General features: G+C 43.6%; 2 long non-coding RNA genes across 2 annotated transcripts; both read left to right on the top strand.

The window, feature by feature from the left end:
* Window positions 1-8,714: 8,714 nt before the first annotated feature.
* On the top strand, window positions 8,715-17,177 carry LOC126994830 (uncharacterized). Its single transcript, XR_007749644.1, has 3 exons — window positions 8,715-9,285; window positions 9,540-9,626; window positions 17,053-17,177. It is a non-coding gene; the product is annotated as an uncharacterized LOC126994830 (long non-coding RNA).
* A 545-nt stretch (window positions 17,178-17,722) lies between these two features.
* Window positions 17,723-25,122, top strand: LOC126994827 (uncharacterized). The gene is made up of 4 exons (XR_007749643.1): window positions 17,723-17,840; window positions 18,249-18,324; window positions 23,859-23,950; window positions 24,350-25,122. It is a non-coding gene; the product is annotated as an uncharacterized LOC126994827 (long non-coding RNA).
* Window positions 25,123-25,503: the final 381 nt, after the last annotated feature.

The raw sequence follows: 25,503 nt of genomic DNA, 5'->3' as shown, positions 1-25,503 counted from the left end.
GCACGAGGAACAATGGCGTAAAACTCAGATGTAGACAAGTAAATTCAGACTGCACCAAATTTTTCTTCACCAACGTTGTAGTGCGAGAATGGAATAAGCTTCCACCATCAGTGGTCCAGTGTAACACGATTGACTCCTTCAAAAATAAGCTCGACCGTCACTTCCTTCAACTTAATATCAACTAGAGTAGAAATGCAACGTTTTGGAGTCTTCTGATTAATGTAAAATCACTTAGGTTTAAGGACAGACCACCAAGTCTGGACCATGGGGTCTGTGTGGTCTGGTTTTCTATGTAAATCTATGTAAATCTCTCACACACACACACACAATAAACCATTAATCAATCAATCAGTCTCTCTCTCTCTCTCTCTCTCTCTCTCTCTCTCTCTCTCTCTCTCTCTCTCTCTCTCTCTCTCTCTCTCTCTCTCTCTCTCTCTCTCTCTCTCTCTCTCTCTCTCTCTCTCTCTCTCTCTCTCTCTCTCTCTCTAATCTATTAACCTTTTATAACGACCTCTTCACTGTTTATGACGTAACCAAATCACTGGACGTAGTCTATCTTGATTTCCAGAAAGCGTTTGATAAAGTCCCGCATCATAAATTACTTTACAAATTAAAGCAAATAGGTATTGACGGTCAGGTAAACCAATGGATCGCGAATTGGTTGAGCAACAGACAACAAAGAGTAGTGATTGACGGATTTAACTCAGAGTGGGCGCCTGTCACTAGTGGCGTCCCTCAGGGCTCGGTTCTTGGCCCAGTGCTCTTCATTATTTACATCAACGACGTGGATGTTGGACTCAATAACCGCATTAGTAAATTTGCAGACGACACAAAGATTGGTAACTCGGTTCTCACTGACGAAGACAGGCAAAGCCTCCAAGAGGATTTGCACAAAATTTCAGCTTGGTCGGATAGATGGGAGATGCCCTTTAACGTAGACAAGTGCCAGGTCCTTCAAGTTGGAACGAGGAATAAAAAGTTTGATTACGAAATGCGCGGAGTTAAACTCAAAAGCGTTAAATGCGTCAAGGACTTGGGGGTCAAAATCGCGTCAAACCTCAAATTCTCACAGCAATGCATCGATGCAGCAAATAAAGCGAACAGAATGTTGGGCTTCATTAAAAGAAACTTTTTATTTAAGAATAAAGATGTAATACTCCCGCTCTACAACAGTTTAGTCAGACCCCACTTGGAATATGCGGTACAGTTTTGGTCTCCCCACCATGCAAAGGATATTGCTAAATTAGAAGGTGTTCAGCGTCGAGCAACGAAAATTATCCCTTCCTTGCGCAACTAATCCTACGAAGAAAGGCTTTCTACCCTTAACATGTTCTCTTGAGAAACGTCGCCTCCGAGGAAAACTGATCGAATGTTTTAAAATACTTAATGGTTTCACGAATGTAGACAGATCAACATTGTTTATGATCGATGACACTTTGCGCACGAGGAACAATGGCGTAAAACTCAGATGTAGACAAGTAAATTCAGACTGCACCAAATTTTTCTTCACCAACGTTGTAGTGCGAGAATGGAATAAGCTCCCATCATCAGTGGTCCAGTGTAACACGATTGACTCCTTCAAAAATAAGCTCGACCGTCACTTCCTTCAACTTAATATCAACTAGAGTAGAAATGCAACGTTTTGGAGTCTTCTGATTAATGTAAAATCACTTAGGTTTAAGGACAGACCACCAAGTCTGGACCATGGGGTCTGTGTGGTCTGATTTTCTCTCTCTCTCTCTCTCTCTCTCTCTCTCTCTCTCTCTCTCTCTCTCTCTCTCTCTCTCTCTCTCTCTCTCTCTCTCTCTCTCTCTCTCTCTCTCTCTCTCTCTCTCTCACACTCTGTCGCTCTCTCTCTCTCTCTCTCTCTCTCTCTCTCTCTCTCTCTCTCTCTCTCTCTCTCTCTCTCTCTCTCTCTCTCTCTCTCTCTCTCTCTCTCTCTCTCTCTCTCTCTCTCTCTCTCTCTCTCTCTCTCCTTCCCCTGAACGGCCCTTCCAAATAGCAAACCAGGACCTCGCCTACACTACCATCCACCAGTACCTGGGTGTCTGGCTGGACAGTCACCTTCGGTTCGGCACTCAGGTACGCTATCTAAGAGAGCGCGTAGCAACTCGCACCAACATCCTGCGAGCTCTGTCCACACAAAACACGGGGGCATCCTATCGTGTCTTACGCGCCTTCTACACACACGCCATACGGTCTGTCATAGACTACTGCGCTCCTTGCCTGTGTTCGCTCTCCCCTGCACTCACAAAGAAGTTAGAGGTGGCACAAAATGACGCTCTCCGGGTCATCCTAGGAGCCCCGCCATGGACCCGCCTGACCAACCTTCGCCTGGAAAGTGGCTTCCCATCACTCCACCACCGCATCCTGGCCCGAACATCCACTGTAGTTGGGAAGTTCATGAAGCAGCAACCACACGGCACAGTCTCCACACAGCTGCTTCATGCCTTCCAGAGACCACCACAAGCCACTCCAGACGGGGACTGGATACATGATGCCGCCGACGCAGTCCGTCACTTGGAAGTGGAGAGGCTTGTCTGCAGTGGCTCAGACCTGCCACACCCTGGCTACCACTCCCCTCCACCATGGGTTCCTGGTCCATTCCAGATGAGCCTCCCTACCACCTCAGCTCCTAGGGCCTCTCACCCCATCACCCTCCGCCAAGAGGCTTTGCAGCGCGTGGCTTCCATGGACGACAGGACTGCCAGCCACTACTGCACAGATGGCTCGCTGGGCGCCGATGGGTCTGTGGGGGCTGCCTTCGTGTGCGGAACCCAGACAGGACTGTGGCGCCTGCCACCGCAAGTCTCCATCCTGCAGGCAGAACAGGCAGCCATCCTCTGTGCCCTGCGTCACGCCACGGCCGATATGAACACCACCATCATCATCCACTCCGACTCGCTGTCAGCCCTCAAGGTCCTGCAGGCGAAGAGCGTCAGAGACAACACTCGGCTCATAACCACCATCCTCCATGAAGCCAACACCCTTGTCTCACTGGGCAAGAACATCATCCTGGACTGGGTGCCAAGCCACGTTGGTCTGAGAGGGAACGAGAAGGCTGACCGTGCTATAAAGAATTGCACGATGGATTATATAAGATGATTAAATATTGAGAGAGAGAGAGAGAGAGAGAGAGAGAGAGAGAGAGAGAGAGAGAGAGAGAGAGATCATATTTATCCAATAAAGCATTAACGAAAAAAGTTTGAATCCCTTGGCGAGAGTTTCTGGCTATAAAGAATTGCATGATGAATTATATAAGATGATTAAATATTGGAGGTGTAGCAGGAGAGAGAGAGAGAGAGAGATCACCACTTAGTGAGTGGATATCTCGGTGATATGGGTAGTGGGTACTCGATCATAGTCTAATAACAATAACAATATTTATTAGCAACCTAAAAAAGAAAAAGAATCGGACATGAAAAATTATCCAGTAACTCCAATAAATAAATAAAATAATGGAAACGGGAGCTGTGATGGAAACGGAAAGCAGGACAAAATGGTGGGAACTTGGGGAGACGGTCAGCGGGGCAGTGACTCAGCGTCTACACACAGGGCCCATACCACATGGAGGCGGGCGAGCGCCGAGCGTCACTAAGATCCTAACGGTACCGGTACTAGCGGCAATGCGCAGTGCCGAGTGATCATTAAGCTTCCCGGAACCCAAGTGATCATGAGGCTTCGCGGTACCAGTACCGATACCAGGTATCGGTACCAGGTACCGGTACCTGGTACCGATAACTATTATTTTATTTATTTATTGGAGTTACTGGATAATTCTTCATGTCCGATTCTTTTTCTTTTTTAGGTTGCTAATAAATATTTTTATTGTTATTAGACTATGATCGAGTACATCCATAATAACTATACATGCTATTTTTTTTTAGAAAAAATAAATATTCACTTCATTCAGAGAGAGAGAGAGAGAGAGATTTACATAGATTTACATAGAAAATTAGACCACACAGACCCCATGGTACATGTGGTAATATATGTTCAATGTAGTTTTACATTTATGCTCTCATGTACGTTGTGTTTCTCTGCTTGCATTTACCAGCTTATTGTGTTGCTATTTGTGTGTCTTCGCGCATATTACTGCTTGTGGATGTCCCTGTGTTGTCTGGCACTTACTTTGATGTATTTGTTTGTTATTGTGCATGTAAAGTAGTGCGTGTTGTAATAGTGGCTGTTTCTATTGTTTCAGGAGGTGACTCCAGTTGTTTGTGTGCAATAAAACCTATGTCAGGTTTTTCATCTTTTACAACAATTTATTGCACACACAATTTTGAGAGGCCATGGAACGGTTTCTACGTCCAGAGCGCTTCGAGGCTGACCCGGATTCTGCCACCGCTGCTAAGGAGTGGACGCACTGGCTGAGGACATTCAACAACTTCTACCAAGCAGTACAGGCGACATCTCCCAGTGCAGACAAACTAATCCTACTCACCAACTACGTTGTTCCCCGGGTGTACGTTGCTCCTCGAGTGTACGACTACATAGCAGACTGTGACACTTATGATAAGGCTGAGAAAGCACTGACATCCCTGTATGTAAAACCTAGAAATGAGGTGTTTGCTAGGCATGTCCTGGCCACACGTAGGCAGGGGTCGGGTGAGTCTCTAGACCAGTTTCTCCAAGCTCTGAAGCTCCTAGCAAAAGACTGTCAGTTCAAAGCAGTGTCGGCAGAGCAGGCGTGTGATAACTATGTTAGAGATGCATTCATCAATGGACTTTCTTCTGGTGCCATTCGTCAAAGACTACTCGAAAATATAACTCTTAACTTGCAAACTGCTTATGAACAGGCACGCACTTTAGAGATGGCTCAGAAACATTCTGCTTCTTATACTACTGTTGAGCCAATTACTGCTGCTGTACCTCAGCCACAAAGTCAGTCAGGTGATTCAGAGTGTTTAGAAAGTAGTGATGAAACTGCTCATCTTGCCGCCACTACTGGCGCCAATCAGTGTTTTTTCTGTGGTTTGAAACGGCACCCTCGGTTCAAATGTCCTGCTAGGGAAGCTTTATGTCTAAAGTGTAAGAAACAAGGACATTATGCAAAAGTGTGTAGGTCAGGGAAACCGGTAGGGGATACCTCTGCTGGTAAAACTAAATATTCGGCAGCAACACTAGCTACTGTGTCTGGGGCTGCGCCTAGTAGTCTTAGTAAATCTTTGAGTTGTTTGAAAGTTAATGGTCTCCCTGTTAATGCACTTATTGATACAGGAAGCTCGGAAAATTTTGTGAGTCAGAAGATTGCTAAAGAAAACAAAGTAATCATACTTCCTGACGACGGGCACGTCTCCATGGCTGATGCGTCTCTCTCGTCCAAAATCTTAGGTCATTGTTGTGTGGATGTGGAGCTGCAAGGACAAATTTATCCTAGTGTAAAACTCAAAGTGCTGCCAGCCCTGTGTAGTGATGTAATTTTGGGGCATGAATTCTTGAAGAATCATTCTGCTCTAGAAATGGCTTTTGGAGGAGCACGCCCACCACTCAAGATATGTGGGCTGGCTGCAGTGAAGTTGGTTGCGCCCGCACTCTTCAGCAATCTGACAGCAGACTGCAGACCCATTGCTGCAAAGTCGAGACATTACTCTCAGGCTGATAAGGAATTTGTCAAAACTGAAATTGGTAGAATGCTACAAGAAGGAATAATAAGACCCAGCCAGTCTCCATGGAGGGCCCAGGTGCTAATCACTGCAGGGCACAATCACAGGAAGAGAATGGTGATTGATTATTCACAAACTATAAACAGGTTTACTGAGCTGGATGCTTACCCTTTGCCTCGGATCGATGAAACAGTGAACAATGTCTCAAGATTTAAAGTGTTTAGCACCTTGGACCTGAAGAGCGCCTACCACCAAGTGCCAATAAGAGAAGACGAAAAGTTGTACACTGCTTTTGAGGCGAGTGGAAAGCTGTATGAGTTCAATCGAATCCCATTTGGTGTGAAGAACGGAGTGGCCGCTTTCCAACGAGTTGTGGATCAGATCCTTGCAAAAGAAAAGGTGGAAGGGGCATTTGCTTATGTGGACAATGTGACTGTATGTGGAGAGACGGAAGAGGAGCATGACAAAAACCTAAATCATTTCTTGAAAGTGGCGAAGGATTACAACCTCACCTTTAATCATGACAAGTGTGATTTCAGGACACAGTCTATAAACCTTCTGGGATACTCTATAAAGGACGGAGAGATCAGACCTGATCCAGAACGACTGCAGCCTCTCTTGAGTCTACCCCTTCCCAAGGATACTGCCTCTCTTCGGAGAATGTTGGGGTTGCTTGCTCATTACTCACGATGGATACCCAACTTCTCTGAGAAAGTCCGGCCTCTTTCACACTCCACGAGATTCCCGTTGTCTTTTGAAGCTTCTCTGACTTTTGAGAAATTGAAGAATGAAGTTGCGAGGTCCGTGGTGCAAGCCATTGATCCTACATCCCCTTTCACAGTCGAAACAGATGCCTCAGACCATGCCATTGCCGCTACTCTCACTCAGAATGGACGTCCTGTAGCGTTCTTCTCTCGCACTCTCTCTGACAGTGAACAAAGGCATTCTTCAGTAGAGAAAGAAGCTTATGCCATAGTTGAGGCCCTCAGAAAGTGGAAGCATTACCTAATTGGTCATCACTTTAAGCTGATTACTGACCAGCGAAGTGTAACATTCATGTTCGACACAAGATCTTCAAGCAAAATCAAGAACGACAAGATAGCCAGGTGGCGCATTGAACTGTCATGCTACCACTACGATATAGTGTATCGTCCAGGTACGGAAAATATTCCTGCAGATGCTCTCTCGCGTGTCTGTGGTGCTGTAGCTACAGACAAACTCAAACAACTGCATGAAAGTCTATGTCATCCTGGAGTGTCAAGAATGGTGCATTTCATCCGAGTTCGGAACCTGGCTTATTCTGTTGAGGATGTAAAGAAGGTTACTGCTTCTTGTCCAATCTGCTCTACTGTCAAACCTCAGTTCTATAAGCCTGATGATGGCCATCTGGTGAAAGCTACTCAGCCATACGAGAGATTGAACTTGGATTTTAAGGGGCCCCTTCCGTCACAGTCGAAAAACAGATACTTGCTCACAGTCATTGACGAATTCTCACGGTTCCCTTTTGCGTTCCCTTGTTCAGACATGACTGCTGGTGCTATCATCGGGTGTTTGGTACAACTGTTTGCACTATTCGGAATGCCAGCATACGTACACTCAGACAGGGGAGCCTCTTTCATGTCAGAAGAACTGAAGAAATTCTTACTAGAGAAAGGAGTGGCTACCAGTCGCACTACGCCCTACAACCCAAGGGGCAATGGTCAGGTGGAGAGGTACAATGGAATCATATGGAAAACCATTCGGTTAGCTCTCAGAACAAGGAATCTTGATGTCTCGCAATGGGAAGTTGTCCTCCCAGATGCACTTCACTCTATCCGTTCCCTGCTATGTACGTCAACTAATTGTACACCACACGAGCGTTTCCTAAAGCATCCTCGGAAGTCCACGTCAGGTCGTACGTTGCCTACCTGGCTCGTCACCAAAGGTCCCGCTCTATTAAGACGACAAGTACGGCACAGCAAGAATGACCCTCTAGTAGATGAAGTAGAAATAGTAGAAGCTAATCCTGAATATGCCCATGTCAAGTTTCCTGATGGTAGAGAGTCCACTGTGTCTTTGAGGCATCTTGCACCTTTAAGTGGTGATGATAGTAGCAGCGTGGAGGCCACCAGACCTTCACTGCCGCAATCTCTAGAGTCTCTAGGTATATCAGAGTCTGAGGTGCGCCGTCCAGATGCTAGAGCAAACTCGGAACCTGCTCTTCAAGAAGTCACTCATGACGTTACACCCGGGGAAAGTGCTGTTCAAGAGCATCCTGCTGCATCTGGTCAAGGCACTACACCTGTACCACTCCGGAGGTCCGAAAGGACCCGGCGGGCACCTAAGTATTTTGATGATTATGCTGCTTGAATTTCATAGGTGGGGAGAATGTGGTAATATATGTTCAATGTAGTTTTATATTTATGCTCTCATGTACGTTGTGTTTCTCTGTTTGCATTTACCAGCTTATTATGTTGCTATTTGTGTGTCTTCGCGCATATTATTGCTTGTGGATGTCCCTGTGTTGTCTGGCACTTACTTTGATGTATTTGTTTGTTATTGTGCATGTAAAGTAGTGCGTGTTGTAATAGTGGCTGTTTCTATTGTTTCAGGAGGTGACTCCAGTTGTTTGTGTGCAATAAAACCTATGTCAGGTTTTTCATCTTTTACAACAGTACAGACTAGGTGGTCTGTCCTTAAACCTAAGTGATTTTACATTAATCAGAAGGCTCCTAAACGTTGCATTTCTACTCTAGTTGATATTAAGTTGAAGGAAGAGAGAGTTTTCTTTACAGGAAATTTGTTTGGGAATTTCATCAGAAGTCATTAAGAAAAAAAAACTTTGGGTACCGATACCGGTACCCGTACTAACGGTACTTGAGTTTTCGGTACCGGTACTACCGGTACTCAAATTAACGGTACTTGCCCATCCCTACCCACCAACCCGTGCCCTACCCTGGGAGGACAAATCAACAACAACATCTCTCTCTCTCTCTCTCTCTCTCTCTCTCTCTCTCTCTCTCTCTCTCTCTCTCTCTCTCTCTCTCTCTCTCTCTCTCTCTCTCTCTCTCTCTCTCTCTCTCTCTCTCTCTCTCAAAATAAGTTTGTAGTTGTATTAGTCAAGGTTAGACAAGGTCATATCAATTGGCTATAATAATATATTGAAGACGACTCTTGTTTATGTTTCGGGAAGGAGAGAGTATAGAGGACGCTGGGACAAAGTGTTTCCCTCAAATTGATGTTTACAAGTTGATAAAAGTCAAGAGACGAGCAATACTTATCAAAATAAATAAAATGAAAAACAAATTAGCCCCCAAAAAACACTAATGACGTTTTATTCATAATTTTGCGTCATTAGAGCGAATGCCGGGAAATCCAATATCCCCTTAAAACACATGAAAACACTTTTGTAAGACAATTTAAACCCGTAAAAACAGTAACCACATTTTCATCAAGTATTCTCCGCCATTAAAACACAATTAAAAAAATAAATAAGGAAATAACACTATGCAGGTCAAAGAAGAAGAAGAGGAAGACAAGATGGCCGCCGACCTCTGCCCCAGCCGAGCCAGTCCACACTTTTTCGCCATTCCAAGCCTTGTGGAGGGTGTGAGGTCTGTTAGGAAGTGACAATCGTTCTCTCAGCCTTTCGACACCACAAGCAGCCGCCGGGAACCCTGCTGGTCATACGGGGAAGGTGATCAAGGCTGTGTGTGTGTTGGCAAGTGTTATTATTGTGTGGGGTGGGTGAGGTGATGCGTCCCCTGATGTATGCCCCCCACACACACACGGGTAGTATTTTCACACAGTTGTAGTGGCCGCTGCCACACTCTGCCGTTGGTATCTGTGAGGGCTGAAGGTTACCAGGACAAAATAAGATATCTTTCCTTTGTGTTACTGTTTTCCTTTGTTTTGTCTTTCTTTCCTTAATATTTGTTTACTGTATTTCAGGTCCCTGCCTCCCCTGATGCCTGGGGGCAGACTCCTGGCTGGTGGCTGTCCTCCTCACACCTCCTGCCTCCACATGTCTTCTCAAAGGTACTAATTCTTGGGATAATACTCACAAAGCGTAGCCTCCTGCCTGGCAGTCCAGCCGCTGCTGCAAGAAATACCTCCTTGCAGAAATGTCGCATATACTTTTGGGGGGTCCAGGGGAAGCGCAGCCCACAGAGTTATATACATAGAGGGTTCCCAGAGCCTGGATTTTGAAGCAATTGACGGCCATCTTAAGGTGACGGATGGCGAGACAGAGAAATTTAACATGACATAGTTATGTCTGCTATTATCAAGTTAGCAGCGCCTCGGCGATCCTCTGTCAGATAGACTTGTTATTTTCTTGTCCATTTTTTACCCCTGATTATTGTTACATTGGTACATGTCATATACCATCTGAATCAAATAGATGTGCTGAATTTCAAACTGTAAATGAAACTAATGCAATAAAAAGTATAATAATGACAAGGAGTTGAAGCAAAAAAGGTGAACAAAAATGTTTATACACTATTTTTCTCATTATTTTATTGTGGGTGTTTACCTGAGTGCAATATATTTGTGATGATGATATGCAGCAATGTCTCATCAACACGATGATCGGCTCAGTTTTCCAAAATATCATAATGGTGGCTAGCTAATAGTGGTTAAGTGTGAACATGTGGAATCATGGAAAGGTCGCCAATCCGTCACCCTATGGCGGCCGACCACAGAGTAACAGGCAGGAACAGTGGCCTCACATCTCTCCGTGGCAAGAGAATGGAGTTGAACCCTCTAGTATATAACTCTGTGGCACAGCCCCCTCTGGTTAGGAGGGGGGCAAAGGCCCCTGTTAGAGGTTAGGTTATGTAAAGTTGTGTTGTAATAGTTTAAATCTGCTCCCCCACCCAAAACCCCTGATATCCCACTCGTCCCCCAAGTTGAACCTCTCTGCAAGCAAGTATGTGGCTGCGGCAGCAGGTGCACAAAAGGCATTGAAAAGTCAGTCATTTAGTCATTTCCAGAGAAAAATAGTCTCCATGATAAACAGCAGCATATTTTGTCCAGAAATAAACAGTCAGCATCTCAAAACTAATAGATAGGCTACCCTCTCGTGAATATTCCCCGGTATTTGTTCTGGCTTACCATTATCTTTAAGCAGTGTTAACCCAGCAGCTGTGGCGATCATGTTTCTTAAAGACCCCTCTCAGTGAATTAATGACAAAAAATCATCACGCACACAAACCATTATATTATATGTATCAATGCATTGGTGATCAAACGCATATGTATTTATTATGGGGGTTTATGTCATGGGAAGAATTTTGCCCGTTGCTGGTACGCGGTAAAGCCACCTATTTGGCCCGTCGCTGCTGCCAGGTTAATTGTAGGAGGAAGCAGCTGTTGAAACCCTTGCTGTCATAATACACTAAATGCTTTCAACACATTTAGTCTTGACCAACACTGCCGTGGGTGATGTGTCTATTGTGGGCTGTTTTTTGAAGGTGCGCTGACTTGGTTTTGTTGATCTTCTTAAATCATTTCTCATGACTGGGTTTTTGACATGTTGGCTGTGAGAATCTGACACTTGTAACTAACTAATGTGGCCTCAGAGATGAAATTGTGGAGCTAAACTAGACACCTAACTTAGCCCTAATAAGTTTTCGTTTCTGTGCTCATTTGTAAAATCGTGTCTCGCTGGCTTGGGTCAGATTTTTATCACGCCAAAATATTTTGTTTCTTAGGTATTTTCCTCCCTAAACCTTGCATTTATCATTATGCATAGTATAGCAATGACTTTGTTATTTGTTGTAGTTTTTATGAATCATTAAAAAATAATAATAATGCCTCGGAGCATTTATGGACATGGAATAAAGCGTGCATAAACAATTTTTTACTCAACTTAGGTTCCTGCCTCCATAAATAAACATTTTGTAAGCCAACTTTTCAAGACAGTAGAAGCATTGATAACAGCAGAATCTTATCAGGATCCTTATGCTTCCTTCACATTTCCAGTACCACAATTAGCACCATGAATCATTTGTGGGAAATTGAAAGGCCTCCGTGCCATTATGTACTTAAAAAAATATATGATACTGACAGTAAAGAGAATAAAATAAGAATTACTCTCCATCCAGTCAGTGTATTGCACTGTATAACACTGTTATCACTATTGTGTGGTCGGCCGTATGGCCGTGACCAGCACCACAAAGGTTTACAGCCCACAGCAGTCAGACGCACCATCTGACTCATGAGTGAGGGAGACAAAAACTGCCTTTCTTTATGCCTCGCCGCGCTGGTGGAGAGGGCTGCTAATTACTTAATTTGGGAGAGTGAGGAAACTTACACTCAACCAAAAAATGATGCCGTTGCACAGTGGGCCAGCATGTGGACAAAATTCAAATTTTGACTTTTCCCAATCACTCTAAAAGTCATAAAAAAAAAAAATACATATGTCAGAGACAAAGGAATGCTATGTTACAGGTAGCATGCCGCTCAACTCATATACAGGTTGAAACATGATCTAACGTGTGCTGTGGAAAGGGGACGGCTTTCGCCAGCAAAGACTAGTCATTGTTTCTTTAGCTACTGTTCGTGACAGGTGTGTTGTTGGCATTATCCATTCTTTAACACTTCTTTTATGTGCACATTTACATATGCTGAGGTGCTTGTTTAATATAATTGTGTTCTATAAGTGGGTTATAAATATTCTGAGAAAAAAATATTGAGAAGTTAAAATATTGTCATGTATGTAAAGGTTCTTTAGAGGGGACAAAAAATTGCAAAGGTTTGCAAAGATTGGCACTGGTGTCAAATGTTAGGCAGTTCTGTCGTAAATAATATCACAAGATATTTTTTGCTACTAGCTGCGACTTTTGCATAGTACATAGAGAACAGTTGGTGACGTCTGCGCCAAGTAAAAAAAAAAAAAAAAAAAAAAGTCACCCCTTACCTTTATTTTTCTGTTGCACGCTAGAAAAAACTAAATGTTACGTTTAAAAGCATTAATATGATATATTTTCTTTTTCAGATATCCAATATTTTCTAGAACAGAAATGAGTATTGATAACGAATATCTATTTAATGAAGCAAATAAAGAAATAAAGACTGGGTATATACATAGTTTCAGTGATGGAAAATTACATGGTTTCTTACTTGGAAAGATCAAAGACATTGTAAGTGATAACACTATAGCAGAAAATGTTGTGACTAACTTTCTTAAGGATTTGAAAATCAGGTGTAAATGAGCTAGCAGAAACCTAAATTATATGTTGAGTAGGAGCAAAGACTGGCTGGCCACCAAAGTGTAGCAAAGTACACCTGATGAAACACGTGCAAAATGCCGAGGAAGACCCAGGCCTGAAAGTTTTCAAGACTCGTCAGAAAAAACAAAGAGAAGAAAAACTGAAGAGCTCACAAACACAACTCCCCAGAGGCTTGTATTTTCAACATCCAGAGTTCTCAGAATGAATGGACAGCCACAGTTAGCGAAGTCGTTAGCCCAAGTTAACTTTGAAAGCCCATCAACTTCATCATATAACACTGAATGCTCCTTTTCTCCAAGTGAAGCACTCATTGATCTTAGACCATGGTCTTTCAAAGAGAAGCTACCAAAATCTGAGAAACAGTGCACTGGAAAAGAAATAAAAAATCTTTCCTTCCTACAACAATGTTCGATTGGCCAAAGAAGACTGCTTACTTTCTCCTCCCGAAGAATGGCTAGTTACTGACGGTTCTGCTGAAGTTACCTTGCAAGACCTTTTGGACCATACAACAAGGAGAATATTTGAGCGAGTTGGGGTCAATCACGAGATTAATGAATATAAGTTAATTTGCAAGATGGGACTTGATGGCACAACTGGCCTGAGCATTTACAAGCAGATACGGAGTGATAACTAAGAACGAAATGTTGTGTCTGAATCCTGTTTCTTTGTCACTTGTTTGGTGCCTCTACAACTTAGTGGAGAAGCATAAGCTAATGAGAAAGTCCTTGTATGGAAGAATAATAAACCTTCATCACCATTTTATTGTAGACCTACACAATTCAAGTTTGTCAAGGAAACCTCAGAAGTTTTAGTTGAGGAAGAGAAATACCTAAGAGAAGCAATATGTCAACTTAGACCAACACAAATAAATAATGGCACAAGTGTCATTCATGAGGTGAACTTGACAATGATTGATGGAAAAGTGGCATCCTCTTTATCACTCGCCAACTCAGTGCACTGTTGTCCTCTGTGCGGGGCATCTCCAAAGCAAATGAATGACATAGAAAATGTCTCAGAGCGGTCTATGTTCAAGGATGGAATGACATGGATTATCAACTTTACATGCCTGGATAAGAACTATGGAATGCTGCTTACATCTATCCTACAAGTTACCTGTAAAGAAATGGCAAGGAAGAACACAAGAAGAAAAGGAAGCAGTTCAAAAGCAGAAATCTAAAATACAGAAAGCCTTTCGTTGTCAAACAGGATTAGTTGTCGACATGCCAAAACAATCTGGCTCTGGTACATCAAATGATGGAAATACTGCAAGAAGATTTTTCCAACTTGTTGAAATATCAAGTGGAATCCTCGGACTCAAAGTCGAATTACTGAAGAACTTGCACATTATCTTGTGTACTCTATCATCTGGACTCGATATCAACATTCATTCATTCATTCATTTAATGGACGCCTGCTCCTAGGAGCTCCCACCAGGGGATGTACACGCCAGAAGAGCTTCCATCTTTCTCTATCCAGACACTCCCTCCTTGCCTGCTCAAAGTTTCTCAAAGATCTTTCCCCCCTCTCCCTAACCATTTCACTGGAGGTCGTCCTCCAGCATTCCCTCCCTCTATCTCACTCACATACACCCTTCTGGTCATCTTACTCTCCTCCATTCGCTCCATGTGGCCAAACCACTTTAAGGTCTGTCGCTTCACTTCTTCCACCACTCCACACTTCTTCCCTTCACCCCTGTGACACATTCCAAAATGTTCATACACACTTTCATTACTCATTCCATCCATTCTACTCACACCATATGCACTCCTCAAATAACTCATTTCCACTGCCTGCACTCTAGACCTTTGACTTTCATTCCAGGCCCACATTTCACTTGCATATGTGAGGGTTGGTGCTATTATTGTATTTCTCAAATCCCTCTTTACCTCCATGCTCACACTTCTGCCATTCATGATTCGTCCCAAAGACCCTACCACCCTTCTTCCTTGCAATGCCCTTTCTCTTATCTCTCCCTCCATGCTTACACATAACTGATCCAAGGTACTTAAACTCATTGACCTCCTCCATTTCTTCACCATTCAAAATTATTTTGCATTCTTTTTCACATTCAATTCCCACTCTATATGGGCATACAAAATCTACAACCTCACTTCTACTTCGCTCACAAACCATCACTTTACTTTTGTTGACATTTACTTTCAGCTTTCTCCTGTTACAGACACTATCAAAAACACTGACCAAATTTTGTAGGTCACTTTCATTTTCTGCAATGAGCACCGTGTCATCAGCAAAGAGTATCGAATTCAGTACCCACTTCCTTCCCTCATCGAACAGTCTTACTCCAACTTCTCCAACTTTGCCCTTAATTTCTCTAATAACACCATCCATATAAATATTGAATAACCACAGTGACATGATGCACCCTTGTCTTAAGCCCACTTTTATCTCAAAATGTTCACTTGTTTCTCCAGTAATTTTGACACATGCAGATGCATCCTCATAGAAAGACTTTATTGCACTAAGCAGTTTTCCTCCCACACCATAAATCTTTAAAACATCCCACAATGCCATCCAATCAACTCTGTCATAAGCTTTTTCCAAATCCATGAAGGCAGCGTATAGTTTCTTTCCTTTTGCTATTATTTTTTCTACTACCATCCTGAAGGCAAATATCTGATCCACACATCCCCTTCCTGAAGCCTCCTTGTTCTTCACTGATTTTCTCTTCTGTAAGTCTTTACACCACATCCATCACACATTCATCACCCTCTTTAGCATTCATATCTCCCATCATAATAAGTTTCCTTTCTTTCTCAAAACTCTTCAAACATGCATTCACTTCCTCCCAAAAAGCTTCCCTTTCTCTCAGTCCTTTTTTACTTTTCACATTTACTGGTGCATAAATACACACCCATGCATACTTTTCTAAACCTACTTTTCCTTTCACCCACACAATTCCTGATCCTTCCAACCATAATCAGTCACAACATTACACACTCTTTCAGACATAACAATAGCACATACTTCCTTACTCCTACCTCTATACTTCTCCTCTATCCCCATCCATAAAACCCCCAGGCACACCTCCCACGTACCCTCTCTACCGTCACTCACACCAGTTCCTCGAATATGTGTTTCACTCACTCCCAACACATCCACTCTAACATTTACAAAATTTTCAATCATCACTCCTCTTTTCCTCACCACCTAAACCATTCACATTTATAGACACCTGTCTCATACATTCCTTTCTCTTCTGCCGCCCTCTAGCCATCGCTCCTACCTCTAAAAACTCGATAAAAGTATTAGAGGCCACCAATCAATCAACATTGCAGCATTCAAATCCTTCTGCGTCAATACTGCTGAAATATATGGAAGAGTACAACTGGTATTACATGCCTCAAAGCTTGCATAGGATCCTTATTCATGGAGCTTCAGTAATAGAACAGTTTATCCTACCAATTGGACTTTATTCCGAAGAAGCACAAGAAGCAAAGAATAAAGACTTCAAAAAGTTCAGAGAGTCATTTTGCCGTAAGGTATCTCGTAAAAAAACAAATGAGGACTTAATGCGAAGGCTATTTTGCTCATCAGATCCCCTAATAACCTCAGTGAGAAATAAAATGTGGAGCATACACAAGAAAGGTCTACCAGCTGAAACACCAAATCAAGCTCCTTGTTACAGATCCTGAGACATCATCTGGAGAGCATAAACCATAATTCTAGACATGCAATATGACTGATTAGCAGCCTTCCTGTATTTAATATACCCGTAGTTAATTTTATCTACAGCTACATGAAAAGTTACTTTATTTGATTTAGAAACCTATTTAGAGGAAGCATTTATATTATAAGTCTTACATCTCTTATTGTATAATATGCAAAATGTGGTGAAACGATTATATACCTTGAGTTCCCATTAATTCACGTTAATTACATTTAATGGATTGAAAAGCTTACTAGATTTATATGTTCGGAATCAATTACTGATGCTTACTTTATGATAATTTTTTCATTTATTATCAGTGAAAAAGCATATTTGGACAAAATAAACATTTTCTGCAGTGGAAATATTTTTGTCCCATAATCACCCATTCTGGCCCACTGTGCATTGGCATGAAGATATCAACCAATCACCAATCAGTGGGGCCATACGCCAGGGGGGCAAGGCTCATTAGTTGATCTCTCAGGTATTTCTTACCTCTTTTTTTTACTGTCTTTTCCTTTGTTTGTGTTTTCTCTCCTTGAATGATTTCCTTTCATTTCAGGTCTTTTTGGTGGTCGGGCTGTGAGTCTCCCAGCCTTGCCGATGGAAGATTCTCCTCCCCGGCCTTCCTCCTCCTTCAGGTCTTCCAGCTGGTCTCCTCCTGTACCTCCACAACTCCTCTGGAAGGTATGTGTGTTCTGGTCTATCATCATCATGGGGGCTTGTGGTGCAGTGGTTAGCACACTCGGCTCACAACTGGTTCGATTCCCAAGGAGCAGAAAAATTTGGGCGCCTTTTCCGATACCCTACGTCCCTGTCAACCCAACAGTGAATGGGTACCAGGTATTAATCGTGGGTTGTGTCCCGTCTCCTATAATTCCTTCCCCTCCTGTCTCTGGCATATGCCCACAGATGTTGCGCCCACTAAACCAAACTTTCCAACTTTCCATTATCATCATTGTTAAGCATTGGGAATTCTTGGAAGTAGCTGCTCAAACCTCTTGGATATTTAGTTTTTCCACCTTTTTTTTAATTGTAGTTGTGTTAGTTTCCAAGTTTTTACAGCATCAAGGCCAACTCCTTCCTCACCACATACTCTTAGCCTTCACTATAACCTTTGCCCTTAGGTAGTCACTTTAGATCCAGGTTATTTTTTTCATCCGTTACTTCTCACTCAACAGGTGGAGAGGGCGGAGGTGACAATAACGCTGCCTGTTCAGTGTGGGCCCCAAACACCTAAATGCCAAGGAAGAGAACATGAAGGTGGCGCAATGAGATAGGAGGAGGCAGAGGACGAGGGAATGATTTAAATGCTGCGGAAGAGAGCTGTCTGGGAACTGGCTTGAAGAGGTTGTCCTCCCTCACCTCCAGTCCTTCTCTCCTTCATGTATTATAAAGAGCAGAGCAATTCTTGTCTAAACCCTGTGATAGAATAAATCTTTGAAGGTTAGGACAGACAAGGGAGGTTATGTTCTAAGTTAATATTTCCTTTGTCCTGTTTCCCTGTTAGTTTTGAGGGTCAGGGTGGCTGGGTGGAGCACTGGCCTCCCCCTCCTCCTCCTTGCCCTCATGCTAAACCTTTACTACACTCATCTGTTCCTATAGATACTGCACACACACACACACACACACACACACTCTCTCTCTCTCTCTCTCTCTCTCTCTCATAAAATAAGAACATTAAAATTCTTGCAGGAATTTATTATTCTCCAAAAGAATCCATGTTTATACAGTTCTAATTCCTAAATTAATTTGCAGAGATAAGAAGAAGAAGAGGAAGAGGAGGAAGAAGAACAAGAGGAGAAGGATGAAGGGGGGACACAGGAAACAATTGGTGAGTGTTGTTAACTTCATCAGTAATTCCTTGTTCCCTTCGCTGAAATCTCCATCTTAGGAGATTTCAATGTTCACCACCAGCTTTGGCTTTCATCCTCTTTCACTGACCATCCTGGTGAACAAGCCTACAACTTTGCTATCCTCAACGACCTAGAGCAGTTGGTCCAGCACCCTACACGTATTCCCGACCGTCTTGGAGATCGGCCCAACATTCTAGACCTCTTCCTTACCTAAAACCCTTCTGCTTATTCTGTCAAACTGTTCTCTCCGTTGGGCTCCTCCGATCACAATCTTATTTCTGCATCCTGTCCTATCGCTCCTGTACACCCTCTGGACCCACCGAAGAGGCGATGCTTCTGGCATTTTGCTTCAGCTCGGTGGGACGACCTGAGGATGTACTTTTCCGATTTCCCGTGGAATGATTATTGCTTCCAGGACAGAGACCCCTCTGTGTGTGCTCAGCGCATCACAGAGGTGATTGTCTCTGGAATGAAGGCATACATTCCTCGTTCTTTCATTACTCCTCACGCAAAAAAGCCTTGGTTTAATCACGCTTGTTCTCGTGCTGTCAATGATAGAGAGGTAGCTCACAAAAGATACCAGAGCCTTCAAACTAATGCTAATTATGAACTTTACATTTCTGCCCGAAATCGTGCCAAATCTATTCTCCGACTAACCAAAAATTCTTTCATTAATAGAAAATGTCAAAACCTTGCTTTCTCTAACTCTTCCCGTGACTTCTGGCATCTAGCCAAAAACATCTCCTCCAACTTCACTTCTTCATCTTTCCCTCCACTCCTCAGTCCTGACGGCAACACTGCCGTCTCATCTATCTCTAAGGCTGAACTCTTCTCTCAAACTTTTTCTAAAAACTCCACTCTGGACGATTCTGGGCATATTCCTCCTACTCATCCCCCCTCTGACTCCTTTATGCCTGTTATAAAGATTCTTCAAAATGATGTTTTCTATGCCCTCTCTGGCCTCAATCCTCAGAAGGCTTATGGACCTGATGGAGTGCCTCCTATTGTCCTTAAAAACTGTGCCTCCGTGCTGTCACCCTGCCTGGTCAAACTCTTTCGGCTCTGCCTGTCAACATCTACCTTTCCTTCTTGCTGGAAGTACGCCTTCATACAGCCTGTACCTAAGAAGGGTGACCGCTCCAATCCCTCAAACTACTGTCCTATTGCTTTACTTTCTTGTCTATCTAAAGCTTTTGAATCAATCCTTAACCGGAAGATTCAAAAGCACCTTCCACTTCTGACCTTCTATCTGATCGCCAGTATGGGTTCCGCAAGGGGCGTTCTACTGGTGATCTCCTAGCCTTCTTAACTGACTCTTGGTCATCCTCTCTTAGCCGTTTCGGTGAAACTTTTGCTATTGCGCTGGACATATCAAAAGCTTTTGATAGGGTCTGGCACAAATCTTTGCTTTCTAAACTACCCTCCTACGGTTTCTATCCTTCTCTCTGTACCTTTATCTCCAGTTTCCTCTCTGACCGTTCTATTTCTGCCGTGGTAGACGGTCACTGTTCTTCCCCTAAATCTATTAACAGTGGTGTCCCACAGGGTTCTGTCCTATCTCCCACTCTTTTTCTGTTGTTCATTGATGATCTTCTTTCCAAAACGAACTGTCCTATCCATTCCTACGCCGATGATTCCACTCTGCATTATTCAACTTTAATAGAAGACCCACCCTTCAGGAACTTAACAACTCAAGGCTGGAGGCTGCAGAACACTTAGCCTCAGACCTTAATATTATTTCCGATTGGGGCAAGAAGAACCTGGTGTCCTTCAACGCCTCAAAAACACAGTTTCTCCGCCTATCCACTCGACACAATCTTCCAAACAACTATCCCCTGTTCTTTGACAACACCCAGCTATCACCTTCCTCAACACTAAACATTCTCGGTCTATCCTTAACTCAAAATCTCAACTGGAAACTTCATATCTCATCTCTTACTAAATCACCTTCCTCGAGGTTGGGCGTTCTGTACCGTCTCCGCCAGTTCTTCTCCCCTGCACAGTTGCTGTCCATATACAGGGGCCTTGTCCGCCCTCGTATGGAGTATGCATCTTGTGTGGGGGGGCTCCACTCACACAGCTCTTCTGGACAGAGTGGAGGCTAAGGGTCTTCGTCTCATCAGCTCTCCTCCTCATACTGATAGTCTTCTACCTCTTAAATTCCGCCGCACTGTTGCCTCTCTTCTATCTTCTATCGATATTTCAACGCTGACTGCTCTTCTGAACTTTCTAACTGCATGCCTCCCAAACTCCCGCGGCCCTGCTGCACTCGACTTTCTACTCATACTCATCCCTATACTGTCCAAACCCCTTATGCAAGAGTTAACCAGCATCTTCACTCTTTCATCCCTCACGCTGGTAAACTCTGGAACACTCTTCCTTCATCTGTATTTCCTCCTGCCTACGACTTAAACTCTTTCAAGAGGAGGGTATCAGGACACCTCTCCTCCCGAAACTGACCTATCTTTCGGCCACCTCTTGGGATTCTTTTTAGGAGCAGTGAGTAGTGGGCTTTTTTTTTTATTAATGTTTGCTTTTTGTGTGCCCTTGAACTGTCTCCTTTGCTGTAAAAAAAAAAAAAAAAAAGTAATTTTCATCCTGCAGTTGTTTCTTTTGTGTTAAATTCTTGGTCTTCTTTTTTTCCATTCACAGCTGAGTCTCCTTGATGTTAGTTCCCAGCACACACCTCGTAGCAGTTTGGTGGTTTGCACATTTCCTAAAAATATTTTCACAACAGATATCAACAGTTTCATTGAGAGGAATATTTGTAAATAGGGATTTTACATCAAATGATGCCATGATACAATTTTGTAAGTAAACTTGCAGTTTTTTTGCGCGAATGAAAGTGTCTTTACAGCTTCCACGCACAGATGACTTGACTTTTGCACCGAAGTCCATGCTCAGAGATATGCCGCGCACCATGCCATCATTAGGATGCAAGAGGCATGAACTTAGAGGCAGTGACTTGCTACATCTTTTTCTCCACTCACTGGTGTGAGGGAAGGAGGGTCTCCCTCCCTCCAGGGGCTTGAGTTTGCATGGTCTTGAACAATTCAGCCTGAACTTTAGCCACATCCTGGTGTTTTCGCCCATTTTTTCTGGATTACGTAACAGCTGGAAGACATCCAGGAGGCAGCAGTCTCTGATCTTTACATTGCTGGACACAAAAATAAGGAAACTTTCAAGCTAAAAGGACTGAACAGTGAGAAACTTGACCCGCTGATTTAAGGCCGGCTGAAAGTGGACACTCAACAACCAAGGGAAAAAAAATTACAGAAGCAGGAACGTGTTACGACGATAGATGGCTTGATGTCACTCCTCACCTTAGAACCAAGAAACTGAGAGAACAAACCCACACACTCCCTGGTGATGTGTCGCTCCGTACAGTGCAAGAAACTGCAACGTGACCTTGGCTGCAGGTGTTATGGCGCGCAGAAGAAGTCACTGATAAGTGACCTCCAAAGGAAGAGGAGGCTTCATTTTGCTCATCCATGTAAAGATCAGATTGTTTTGCCTCCTCTATGTTTTCCATCCCTTATGTAATCCAGCAACAATGGCTAGAAACACAAGGATATGGGGGAAATTTCAGGATGAATTGTTCAAGGCAATACACACTGTCAATCCCCACAGGAGGGAGGGAGGGGGAACCTCTTTCCCTCACACCAGTGCAGATGTAAGTCACTGCCAGACACACACTCATGCCTTGTAATGATGGTATGGGAGTTAGATATGAAGTTGCACGGCATATCTCCATGTGCGGGCTCTGGCGCAGAAGTCATCCGTGCAAGCTGTACAGGAATAGACATGAATATAGGAGTGTAAGTAGATAAGTATCTGTGGGTGAATGTACAACAGCCATGTCCACTATGCGTCCTCACACTAGGGGCTGTATTAATGATAATAATAAGTTGTGGGGATGTTGTCTGTCCTTGGTATGGTACACACAAACCTGTTCATAACTCTTGTCCCAGCACCAACAGGGGCTCTCCAAACATTGCAACAATACAGCTGGAGAATCCTTCATCCAGAATTCAGAAATCCAAAAGTTTTTTGAATGCTGATATGACGCATTATTATTATTATTTTTTTTTTTTTCCTTTATATACATATTTTTCTAGCCACCTCACAGTGGGGACACAGACTATATGGAGGCTGTCAAGCGTGTACTTCCCTCCGAGAAGGGACCACAGACCCTTGCCGGGTGATGGCTCATGGAGGGTAGGGATGGATGCCGATAGACTACTCTGTCCCCTGACGTCAGCCTAGCCGACCAAGTCAGTCTCTCGACGAGGACTGGCGAATCTCTTTGTACTGGTCAAAGACGTGAGTGTGGGTTCCCTTTGTTCGCTGCAAGACAAGAGTGCTCAAAGTGGAAAACAATGGGAATAGAGTCTCAGTCAGGGCTGCCACCTTGAGCTTTAAAATATAAGGAATGCAACATCCCATTCTCCAGTACAGAATGAATCCATGTTTTAAGGAACAGGTGGCAACCCTAAAATTTCTCTGGCCTGCCATGACTGACAGATGCTGCTGGTGAAGGCAGGAGGAAGGGGGAAGGGACGTTATGACGCGTATTTTGCACATATTTCAGGGCAACCCTTGACAAACATAATTTTATGTATTGGTTTTGTGGTTTGCTGAAAAAATGCACTCACTACAGTTTTAAAATACTGAACTTTATCTGCTTGACCATACAGACAGACAAATACATAACAAATGGCATACCTAGAGTTAGGTTTAGTTAGTTTGAATTTATTGGGCACGCAGTGTGGGCACCGGAAATACCTAACGCAGGACGGGACGTGGCAGTGGCAGTCCACTATGCGTGTTTCAGTGTTGAGAGAAATACCTCCTGGCAGAAATAAGTTGCTCTGCTGTTCAATAAGCATGCATGCTGGGGGAATACACAGCAGGGAAAACATTCATTTGCCTGTTTTTGTTGTAGTTTGTCCACTTGTGATGTTGGTGACCACTGAGTGGTCACCAAGCAAGTTGAGCCTCTGCACGATATTTTGCGGCGGCAGGTGCACAACAGGCATTGAAATGTCAACCATTTAGTGATGGCTGGCTGCGGGTGACCCAGGATTTTTTAGGGGGTGGTGAGTGTGAATTAGGAATGTTTGTTTGTATTATAAGACATTTCCCCGCCCAAGAACACATATTTGACAAGACTTTCCTAGGAGTCGTGGGCATTTCCAGGGGTAGTTTTGTGACCCTGGTGGTAGTGTGACCCTTCTTCTGTACCATGAACCTGAAGAAACACAGATTTGAAAAGGCTTTCCTAGGAGTTGTGGGCATTTCCAGGGTAGTTTTATAACCCTGGTGGTAGTTTGACCCTTTCATGAATCTAAAGAAACACTCATTGGAGCCTGACTGACCCACTCTTTGACCTTTAGAAATAGCTGATGTGTTTAGCCGAAGTGTCTTATAATGCCAACCAGTTTCCTTCCTTTCTCTTTTTCTACTGTCCTTTCCTTTGATTTTCTTTCCCTGATATTTTTTTATTTTTCAGGTCCCTGCTTTCCCCTGACAGTGGTGGTCTCCTTGCTCCCGGGTGGTTGTCTTCACATTTTTCTGCCTCCGCCTCCACAGGGCTTCCCAAAGGTATTTGTTCTGGCTTATCATTATTCCTAAGGGTTTTATTGTTGGAGGAAATAGCTATTGAAACCACTGCTCTTGTCATACACTTGATGTTTTAACCCCTCCACTGCGATTGTCAGGGATTTTGCCTTCACTGATAGCCTGATAACCTATACTCCCACGTTTTTCTCTGGCTCTGTGGTGGATAGTGGAGTGTTTCCCATGTGATATTGGTGTGCTGGACATCCACTCCCAAGGTGCAGAACTCTACATTTTTCTTCATTGAATTGTAGCAGACACTTTTTGCTCCATTCCTGTAGCTTGGTGAGGTCTTCTTGGAGGAAATCCACAGTCAAAGGGTTAATGGGCTCTTGCAAAACTAATGTGACCATGGAGACCATCATAGTTTATTTATCTCCGCAGGCTCCCCAAACACCACGACAGGCCAGCTGAGAAACAGAGCCTGGAGACACCCTCTTCCTTGGGGACCTTTCCTCATGGCACCCTAACCTCCCTCCAAGAGACTCCCTCCCCACCCAACAACCCATCCCTCCCTCCTCTCAGTGCCAGGCACATTCTCCCCTCCCAAAGTCTCCCGTCCCATCCCAACAACCCATCCATATTCTTCACTTGGTGGGCAATGCTTGGCTGCTTGCCTTCTGAGACCTTCCTCATGTACTTGGCAATATAGCCGTAGTGTTAAGGGAGAAAATTTTGATTAAACAGTGTGTGAGCTCAAAAGGTGAAACTAGCCAGCAAGGGATGATCCCTGTGGTGCGTCAAGAGACACGAAGAGGTGTACTACTGGCAAAAGTGTAGTAAGCACGACTTACCTGGCTTCCTCTGTGTTCGTACAGGCCTCCCAACACGGAGCTTGATCTCTGTAGGAAGCCTCGTGGTGACCACGACACACACAAAGGACCTCAAATCATCTGTAGGGTTCTTAATTATATCTCCTTATGGGTCTGGCAAGGACCCTCAGTGTACACAAAGGTTAACTGGTAAGGTGTGTACAACTATGCACAACTTTATTACAACCAAAGAACAGAAAACTCCACCACACACACACAAACTGACCTAGCGCGTCTCCGTGCGCCTACAGAACCTAATCTGACCTGGCTACACTAACGATACACGGTATACTTAGCTTGGTGCGGAGGAAGGATGAGATGACGTGCAGCTGGCCCTCCTGCTGAGGCTCTGCAAATTCATACATTATATATATATATAGTTATATATATAGATATAGATATATATATCTATATATCTATATATATATATCTATATATATAGATATATATATATATATATATATATGTATTTATTTATCAATTCGCTCGAATCTCTTCCACGTGGCTGGGTCCATTTGTTTCTCATGAAACACGAGTTCAGAGTCACTTTGATGGCTGCTGTTTCATGAGCCATGTTTCAGCAGCCATATTCTTCACTTGGTGGGCAGTGCTTGGCCACTTGCCTTCTGCGACCTTCCTCGTGAATGTACTTGGCAATGAAGCCATAGTTCTTCATGATACACATCTCCCTGTGTGTGAGACCACCAGAGGGCTTGTTTTTTTTTC

Source organism: Eriocheir sinensis, unplaced genomic scaffold (genome assembly GCF_024679095.1).
Source record: "Eriocheir sinensis breed Jianghai 21 unplaced genomic scaffold, ASM2467909v1 Scaffold889, whole genome shotgun sequence".
Taxonomy (NCBI): Eukaryota; Metazoa; Arthropoda; class Malacostraca; order Decapoda; family Varunidae; genus Eriocheir; species Eriocheir sinensis.
Note: the sequence above shows the minus strand (reverse complement) of the source record. Positions and strands in the feature narration are given on the sequence as shown.